A 10,512-nucleotide genomic window follows, 5' to 3' on the forward strand; every position below is an offset into this window, starting at 1 on the left:
TGTAGTTGTTTTACAGTGTTTCTAAACTGCACGCTCCTTTTGCTAAAAGCACCTAAGCGCACTGAATCCATCTGCAGCCCCAACAGCCAATAGGAATTCATCCCTGCCAGTGAGAGACAGCTGGATTTTTTCTAAAGTGTGCTGTCTGAGAAGAACTTGACAGACTGACAGACGAACAGCAACGGTAGCTAACAGAATAGGCGGTGGGCCGAAGGTCGCTATCTGCTTTCGTTTTTGAAATGATCAATCCTCAGCGATAGAGTAGCTGCTTTTTTAACATTAACTTAATATATTTTTTCTGAACACGTTTCCATTTGTTGGCAGTCTCAATTCGATCATATTTTTATGAAAACTAAACTTATGTTTGATAAACTAATCAGGCAGATGCTATGGCGTACTATACCGCAAACCAATCAACAACAAGTTCCAGCGTCACCTGACTTGAAGTGTGCCAGTGATATTCGTCCAAATAGGAAGTAAACACGGCTCAGAGGAGTCTTCAATTTATGTGAAGACCCTGGTGACGCGAGGCTACAGAGGAGTTGACCGGAGTTAACCATAAAAAGTAAGTAGTCTGTGTCTTTATTCATGGTCTTTATGCTATCTAACCGACAGTATTCACCTAAACATTTTCTGCATATCTTCTGTGAGAAGCTGAAGACGTTTCTAACGTTAGTTGTAAGTGTTTTGAACAGTTAATCACGTTGTGTATTAGCTCATTAGCCACCGATGTGTTGTTAGCATTCATCACTAGCAAAGCGAATGGACTTTTAGCCGCAGTACAGCTAACTCAGCTTACTAATGAGGCTGCAGTTCATAGTTTCCGATGAGGAGAACCTGAGGAATAAACGGACTGTGCTGTGATTACCCAGCTAACGCTCAGAGTATCCTGACTGCACTGCTCGGGCCCCGCTGTCATGGGCGACATCTATGGGCCGTCTTCATCTTCGCCACTGACTGACTGAATGACAGAAAGGCTGTTACACATTGTCTGGACACATGTGTGACATCTTGATCAAAATAGTCGTTAGTTGCAGCCCTAGACTGTATTACAGTAGGCTAAGTAAGTTTTAGCTTCATTTGGCCTATAAGTGACAAGACAAGAAGACAGAGATTAAAGTGGTAAAGATAACATTTATACAGAAGTTCACATCAACTGACTATAACTTAACGTTAACATACTTTCTCCTAAATTGTTTCATCATTCAGTATTTCATCAAACAGAAAAATAACAATAATAAAATTATAACTGAATCTTATATTTTTTTTGATTATTAACTTTTCTTTTAGTTAAGACAGTTCCTTTTTTTTAATTTGCCAAAGGGCAAAAAACACACCTGCACTAAGGCTTAGTGTGAAATGTTCTCACAGTCCAAACAAAGGCACATGTCTGTGCATGGTAGCTTGTTCAGTTTGCATGTGCATCTCCCTTTAACACATTGTGTTTTTTTTACAGGAGCAGTACACGAGCTCCAAGATGCCAATAGGGGCTGGGGGAAGTGTCATCCAGTCAATCCCAAAGAAGTCTCCCTCAATCTTCCAACCATGGGCCATTGGTGGGGGTATGTCTGGCTGACTCTACAGGCACCTCCTGTGTATGGCTGCCTGGTAATTTGCCCGCTGAGTGTGCTTATGTAAGGCATCCCTGTTTGGTGGTAGACTTCTGTCTGTGCACTTTCCACTCTTGAACATTTGACTTCTTGCATAGTTTACATCCATACAACCTTTTAGGTCATGGAGGACACAGGTAAAGGCTTCACTTGCTTCATAAAGCTCTGTTGTGAGTTGAAAAGATGTTCCCATCTTCCTTAATGTGACAGACTGCTCTTTGTCAGATAGCATTGTTTTTATTGCCTTCAGTTTACCAATGCCATGCATAGCACTCACTGTATCAAAGCCAGTGAAACAGTGGAGACCAATCAGAGCATCAGAGACTTCATCACCAACATAGTTGTGTATTCTCTGAACATGTATGGTGCGTTTGTTTGCTGCCTTCCCTGTGTGGAAGTACAGGTTTGCTCCAATTTCCTTGCAGAAACTGATGGCCAGTATAAACACATCCGTGTCAGGACTGTTGACCACAATATTTGAACTGTAGTGTGAGGCATGTGCACAATGAAGTAACAGCCGAGTGTCTGCCTCCTCCTGTGTTGTGAACAGTGCTGGCAGCGGTAAGACCTCAAGCTCTGTGCCACTGTTGGCCATTCTGATTACGTGACACTCAGACCCATGTCCAACTATCAGCGTAATATCTTCAATTTGACCTTTCCTGGACTTTGACCACATCTCAAAAAGAAACTGTTGCAGTTGCTCTTTGTTATTACCACAAGACAGAAACTTGTTGTTTGGGTGTTTTCTGTTCAGCGGAATATATTGTAGTCAACTGACATCCTTTTGTTCCTCGTCGGTCTTGTTCTGCATTCTTTACACTCATTGTTTTGTAGGTATTAGGGACAAAGTGCACCACTTTAGATTTACTTGCTTTGGCTGCATTGATTAGGTACATTAGTACACTGTTGGCAAACCTTCCAAATGTATTTTGAGGTTTCATAGTCTGTATTAGTGCCATTGCATCCCACACCCATGTTGAACCATCAGGGATTTCAACTGTTGCTGGTGGACTTACTGATCCTTCCAGAAAGTGCATTAATTTGGCTTTGTCTGTTTTCACAAGAGAGCCATCAATATTCGCAATTGTTGCAGGCAAGGGACCCATACTGTAGACCAGCATTTCTTCTATGTCTATCTTCCTTGCTGTACAGACCACAATTAGCCTCACGAAAAGATCTCTGTCTGCTTTGATGACTATCTCCCGGTCTCTCACTTTGGTTACACTTGAGGTTGCTGTGTTCTTAAATGTCTTTAGTTTCATTTTTTTCACTGGAGCATGAAATTCCACCTCATCTGTTTTGAGACGTTGTTGAAAAAAGTTAACAAACGCCCTCTCACCTCTCTCCTTTGCATTCAACAGATCAGCAGAGACAGCTTCTGATGCTACCTGACCTGATGTAATATTGTAAAGCTTCTCTTTTTCCAGTGTTTGATCAAATGGATTCATCATGTGTTGTATAGTTGACAGAATGCTCTGAACATCTTTTTCATCCTGTTCCTTTCTTTTTTCCTCCAGCTCTGATCTTTGTCTCATTGGCATGCTCTGCCCAGCCATGTCCTTGACCTCCATTGTAATGGCTGCTCTCTCGTGCTGTGTCAGTGTCCACCTGTGGACTGAACCTTTGTTCAATGAAAAACCTGTAAGCCCACCTTTAGTCTTTGAGTCCCTGTTTGCTGTCTGTTCTATTACCTGGTCACATGCAGTGCATGTGAAGGCATATTCCTGCTGCCTCTGTGCAACAAAGTCACCACGGCAGCATGATGCGGAGGCTGGAGAGATGCAGACCCCAATTTGCCTCTTGTGTGGCCGTGATGAAGCAAAGGAGGTCTTCCACCATTTCAATGTAGGAGTTCGAAAATTGGAATGTCTTACTTTCTTGCTGTTTGTGGAAATTTTCATAGTCTTCAAGATTGTGTTGAACTCCTGTGATTTAATGATGGCTTGAAATTCTTCTTCAGAGAAGGCTCTCTGGAGGTCAGCGGCGACTTTCAAAGCAGTTTCACGGCAGTCCTAAGGTAGGGTCTCAAAATATGCTTGCCAGCGTAACCTGTGTAGTGCCTCACATAGCAACTTGTGGCTACAGATGATTCTGTTGTAATGGTGACCTGTTACAACTCCCCCAACAGACCCAGCAGCAATAACATCAGCCTCAATCAGGATGTCTTGTAAGCCAGCATCTCCAAAACGTTTGCCAATACAGGACAAGAAGGCCATACATGTGTGAAACTCCCCCATTCCGACTGTAAGTCTTTCCTTGTATGTGTCATTCTTCCACCGTATCTCCTGAGCTTTTGCATAGATTGCTTGGTCAAAGACTAGAACTATCTCCTGAAGTTCTAGTTTGTTTGCAATTTCTGTTGATCTCTTAAGTATGGTTTCTACTGTTCCCAGTTCTGTAGGACTTGAATCAATTACTGGAAGGTATCCGATGTTGGTTGGTGGTGGAATTGGACCTCTGTGAATGAGTGTGTTAAAACCAGTCCATCCAGGAAGGACTTCACCATGGACTGCAGTCTTCATGAGGAAATAAGCACCATCCAATGTTTGTGCTGTTTTCATGGCATGGATGTGGGTTTCTAAATCTAGTTCCACTTGTTTCCCAAAATGTTCAGGGCCTGTTCTCTTTCCTCTGATGTATGTTTCAAGGTGAGCAGAGGGTGGATCAAGTGACTTCTTTCTTGTTTTCTGTGAACACTGGTTTTCAGGGGTAGGTTTGTCACATGAAATCATTTTTTGAATGATTATGCCATTTGTATTGTGTGTAGTCCCCTCACACGATAATATTTCCTCTGCAAAATCGTTATTGTCCTGAACAAGAGTTGCTTGAATTTGTAAACGTATGTTTTGGGGGATGTACGTGTCACCTCGTTGTATTTGCAGATGTGCCAAAGCTGTGTCATGTTCAAGCACCTGTGAGTTGGAGGAACAGTGCCCAAGTCCATTCAATAACCCTATCAGCTGAGCTGATCCTGTCATGTGTCTGACAGCCATGGCTAAGACACAGTGTTTCAGCATGAGCCATCTCCCTTTCATTGTAAGTCTCATAACATCCTGACAAATTGATACAACCTTTGCAGATTCCTCCTCTTTAACATTCACTCTTTCATTATCAGTAGAGGGATTGGTTGTCATGGCTGTACGCCAGGCGATGAAATTGAAAAGCTTATTTGGAATCAGATTTGAGGCAGCTGACACTGTAAGTTGCTGTGCCGTTGGTGGCCATCTGAGTGTGGGGGTCGTTTTACACTTTCCCACTATTTCATCTTTAAGTGTCATGGCTGCATGGTACAAGAGTCTTGTCTCATTCATGTCATTTGTGTCATTTGTTTCAGGGGCTCTTGTGTCATCTTCATCTGATGATGATGGTGGTGAAAAAGAAGCTGTGACAACTTCATCTTGGACCACTTCATGTGGTGTCAAATCCTCAGCATAGACAAAGTCATGTCTTGATAATTTCTGAAACTTCAGAAAAGGATAGGACTTTTGTAGTCTCATTTTTAAAGATGATGATTTGTAAGAGGAGATGTCAATTCCTTCTTTTTCATGGACACATTTTTTTAACAGTGCATTCAACTTTGAAAGCTTGAATACCTTGCATTTCTTCAGTAACCTCTCCTCCACGACTGTTGTACAAAAATGATTGTATCTAGTCTGAAACTGGTTGTTCCCGGTGCAGTCAGCTTCATCTTTTTTGTACAGAAATACTGTGTAATTTCTGTAGCATCTGAAATGATACATTGCTTCTGAGATCTATCCCACGTATTTGTAGCAGCAGGTTTTCATCCTTGCGTTCCTCAGCTGCAAGAAGCAGCTTACCAGCTGTCAATGTTTCACATTGCTGTAAATTCTCTTTAACCCTCTTGCGGTAATGTTTTTGTGTGAAATATTTTTCACGTTTGCATATTATGCACTGCCTTGGAAAGAGGGGTGCTCTCTTTAGGTGACCTGGAACCTGTGTTGGGGCTGAGTGAAGAGCTCTAACCTCTGGTGGCAGATGGTCATTTGCACTTGTGTGTGCCTCATCATCTAATTGTAATGAGAAACAAAATGGGTTGGGAATTAGATGTATTGAAAACTATGTAATGACTATGGTATTAGTACTTTTACTGAACAAAAGGATCTGAATACTCCACCACTGTGGGATATATGAATATTTATGATATGAAAATTGAAATTGAATGTACTGTCCAAAGTCAAAACCACAATGTTGTACAAACCCTCAATCTGCTGTATTGCCCTTTCTTTCCTCTTGCGAGCTCTCTCAATGTTTCTTCTGTTGGCATATTGCATATAGCATTCTCGGTGGTAGCCAACATTAGCTGGAACACTTGTTGTTGACTGTTAACTTTTTCAGGTCCTAAGGCCGTCTACTATTGGTTGATATTCTCTAAACTACAATCTGATTGGTTCATCAGGCCTGAGCAGAGTGACAATTAAAATACAAGTTTGTGAAAATATATGATCAAACCAGAGCTGCCAACAAATTTTCCCAGACTCTATAGAATTGTTTGATATCACACACAAAAAACTGTGTACTCTATCGATGGAGATCGATCAACAACACGAAAAATACCATTGGCCCGCTGTCTAGAAGGTAAGTTATGAAGCTGTTGATGGTGGGAGTTCAGTTTGCTTGAATTTCCTCAAACATTGGTAGTGTCTTTGACATAGATAGTCTTGTTAAAATAACGTTAATCTTGATTGTTTGATGATTTTGTGTTTACTGTAGCATATGGCCCGCGGCATTGTATAATGTGTGTTAAAGCTAGCTAGCTAACATGCTTGCTAGCTTGTTAGTAACTTTAGCGTTAGCTTACCAGCTAGCCTTGGTAACAGACTGATATGGCAGCCACTAACGTTATACCAGCCAAGGTGTTAGCTAGCCGTTATAGAGTAGCAAGCCTTGCTGGTTTAATTTAGTCAGAGATATTTAGCCAGTTACTCTATGTGAAGGTTTTACATGAGATTAACTAAGTTATCTGCTGATAGAGGATTGAAAGCTTTAGACTAGCTAATGTTACCTAATGTTATTTTCATTAGCCAGCTTGTTCACTGTTGACACACTCTGTATGCACTGTCTATTTTATAGTGAATAGAGAATGCTGCAGATAATTAGAGGAATAGTTTCACAGTTGGTAACGTTGGGTAAGTTACTAGTAAATTACGGTTACTGATGTTTAGTTAGGCCAAAGCATTGTTAAATAATATTACAAGGTCTGTAATGAAAATACCTAAACTGATATTAGATTTATTTGCAAAAAACATGGAATGAAAAGCAGGAGAGAGGACTAGAGACTGGAGATGGAATGAAAGGTAAATTACATTTATTTCACATTAATATCAGAATTACAGTACATATGAAGCCTACAGATACATTTGGTAGCCTACAAGTAGTTAATATTAATTAATAATATTAATTAATATTAACTATTTTTTGTATTTGTCTGTCATTTGTCTTTTACAGTGAAGAGAGAACAATGCAGTGGGTAGCAAAGCAGCAGAACTGAGGAGACAGAATGAGTAGAGCAGTGGAAAGGATGCAGTGTCAGCCCTCTGTTTTTATGAGGTAAATTACATTTATTTCATGATGAGAAATGCAGTACATATGAAGAGTTTAGTAGTTTTTAGGAATTTGGTAGCCTAGCTATTATTTCCCATTGTCATTTGTCTTTTACAGAGAGGAGAGAACTGAGGAGACGTATGAAGCGGAGCCATCAGCAGACATGTTTCCATCAGCCTGTTTAGATGCGCATCTAGAAGTATTGCATCGGAAAATTATGATGGAAATGCCAAAATTCGAATTAAAATCCCCTGATTCGCACAAACTAAAATACGCTTGCTTTAGCCAGGTTTTGGTTGATTCGAAAAAATGTTGATTTGCAAAACGGGGGATGGAAACAGTTATTTTCGAATTAAGTCTGACGTAGCGCACCTCTCTCCATGGTGATATCTACGCTCCGGGTCTGGAAGGCGGTAATGCATTTACAAGCTGGTTGCCAACCGCCGGAAAACGTAGAAGAAGAAGAAGAATGCTAGACTTGTTTTGTTTACGGTTCTGCGGAAAACTCGCGCGAGTTCTCACCAAAGTCCGTAGATTTAATGGAAACACACAGGATTCGTATTTCTTTTAATACACATTTCCCAATGATTCGAATCACTTTTGGATGGAAACATAGCTAGTGTCATCAATGTGATTCCCCTTAATCAAATAGGAACATTTGTTGTTTCCATGTATCCTGGGGGAGTGTTTTAGCTTAGTACCTTTTGGGCGTGTGTTCACTGTATTCATGAGTTGAATGCTGGTGTAAATAAATGGCACACATTGGTGTAGCTGCCTGAGAAAGACTCGTCCATTTAGTGACTCCTTTACAGTATAATAATAGTTAATAAAATAAGGGAGACATAATCAATAGATCTTGTGTCTGTTTCCAAAATATCAAATTGTATTTTTATTACCTGTATATTTATAAGCCTTTTTAAAAATGTCCTATTCAATACAAGTGAAAGATGTTCAAGCCAAATGCCACAGACTTTGTTGATAATTAGAAAAATGTAGAATATAGATGACACTAGACTATAAATACGGATAATTTCATCCCTTCCCGAAGAGTAGCTTTCTTGTCATGGTGTTAATTTAGGACTTTAACACCTTGTCAACACACATTATATATAATTGCACCCACAGCTCCTACTGAAACTGTGCATCTCCACACATCAGTGGGTATGTGTATGTGTATTTTGTGCATGTGCGTTAAGCAGGTGTGTGTGTTTGCTTGAGGGGCACTTAACATTCGGATGCTAAGTCAAGCATGACACTGAGTGACTTGAAAAGGAGGTAATCGTGACAAACGGTGCTGTTCAACCATTGCAGCTGCTTATGGGTCAGTCATGCAGAGAGGGAGGGATACATATGATATTCAGCAGAGAAGACACGTTTCACTTTCTTTAAATAAAAATCCACCATGGAGCATTCAGAACTGCTTAACTTACAGTAGCTTTAATGTATGTGGCTCCTTTAAGATGGACATTTCAGTCCATTCATCAAACTACACAGACCTCCATCCACCTATCTAGGCATGTGGCAGCTACGTATATGCTCCTTCAATTTCATCTCTGAGTTTCTATTTTCTTCTCTCCTGTCCTGCCTCTCTCCCTCCATCACTCTTAACCACTCATCGTAGAAAGAGCAGAGAACTGCAGGATCAGATCTAGCCCCTGGCATTTGTCACACTTCATCCTCATGCTCTTCCTTACTCCTATGTGTCCTATCATGCTCCTGTCGTTGCTGTCAGGTGAGGCAGAAATGCTGTAAAAGTAATCTTTAAAATGAATGAGACGCGTCTTGGCGTTGGGGTTGTGGAGAGCTGACATTTTCCTCACCACTAATATGAGCTCTTATTTTGACGATTCCATCCCAGGATGGGCTGCTCACATGCAGTCACTCTCTGAACTCACTGATTACTTCACGGGTAGTGCAGATTTAATGAGAGCCACAGCCTTTGTTATCAGCTTCAGGAGTGTTAAATGAAGATGCAAATGAAAACAGATGTGTTGTCTTATGCTTGCAGGATATAAAAAGAAATAATGCTCAAAGATCAGCACAAGCAGTGCTCTGACAGCTATTTCCTGACCTTGAAATTGCTTGTCTGTGTGGTAGTTTTTGGTTTCTTGAGTTTCACAAGAGAAAAGACCTCAAGGATAAAGAGTAAGTGGATAATTTGGTGAATGTACTTCTCGTTAAACATCCCAACTCTACTGAACAGTAGTGCAATACTGCTTCTCTAAGGGGCCGTACACATGCTGCGTCTTTAACCGCCTGGAAAATGCAAAGTCGGGCACTGGGTGCTACTTTTGTGCCTTTTTTGAGCCTGCTTTTAAGAGCAGGCGGCAGGTTGTGTCTGAGGTTGCTAGGCAGCCTTATCAAGCACCATATCATAGCCTATTTACACCAAATCCTGAGTAAAGAGCTGATCTTCTTCCAGGCGCTGTTTACAATAGGGTGACCATATTTTGATTTCCAAAAAAGAGGCCACTCGGCCCGGCCACAAGATAGCCTACTTAAATGATACTTGCAGATTAGGCTACTCAAAGATGCCTTATAATTTTAACATATTTAAATTTTATATGTATGGATAGAATATTCAGTTATATTACAAAATAATATCTCTCAAAACCAGAAATTCAGATAGGCCCCTATAGATAGGGGACACATACACACACTAGAGTGTGGCTACCCGATTAAATTAAAATTAAACCCCGTTAAATAGCCTGTAACCATAACAACTGTGTGACACAAATTCAGTGCTTTAGTAATTAAATAATGTCGGGCTCAGTTCAGATTCGGACATGACTGTCGGGTTCGGACAGAAATATGTGGCCCGTGGCGCGCTCTAACACACACACACACACACACACACACACACACACACACAAGGAAAACCGGACATTCTCATCGATTTATAAACACCCTCTGGACGCCCTGGACAGGATGTGAAAAGTGGACATGTTCGGGCAAAAGAGGACGTTTGGTCAGCCTAGTTTACAAGTGTGTGGGCATATCGTCCGTGGGCGGGATGCAAAGCTCTGGCAGCCCTGCACTAAAATGATCAACTTTTCTGTGTTTATCACAGACTGAATATTTACAGAGCAAGGGAAAGATATCTGTCGATGGTGATTGGTTGTTCCTCGTCACATGGCATGCGGTGTGCACTGCTGTGTTCCAAAAGTTGCGGCTTGAAGAAAGCGTGTGTGCTTTCTGCTGCCGTCTACATCCAAAACAGTGACTTTGAGGGTGAAAAAACACAGCATGTGTATAGCTCCTAAGCTTTCAATGGAACCAAACACTGCTCCATGACATTCCTCATTGTACTACTCACAAAGCCAGCAGATTCAGTCAGCCA

General features: G+C 41.0%; 1 long non-coding RNA gene across 1 annotated transcript; it reads left to right on the forward strand.

The window, feature by feature from the left end:
- Positions 1 to 6,572: 6,572 nt before the first annotated feature.
- LOC125903616 (uncharacterized) lies at positions 6,573 to 7,121 on the forward strand. Its single transcript, XR_007451322.1, has 3 exons — positions 6,573 to 6,757; positions 6,889 to 6,925; positions 7,077 to 7,121. It is a non-coding gene; the product is annotated as an uncharacterized LOC125903616 (long non-coding RNA).
- Positions 7,122 to 10,512: the final 3,391 nt, after the last annotated feature.

The sequence above is a fragment of the Epinephelus fuscoguttatus genome, linkage group LG16, assembly GCF_011397635.1.
Source record: "Epinephelus fuscoguttatus linkage group LG16, E.fuscoguttatus.final_Chr_v1".
NCBI lineage: Eukaryota > Metazoa > Chordata > Actinopteri > Perciformes > Serranidae > Epinephelus > Epinephelus fuscoguttatus.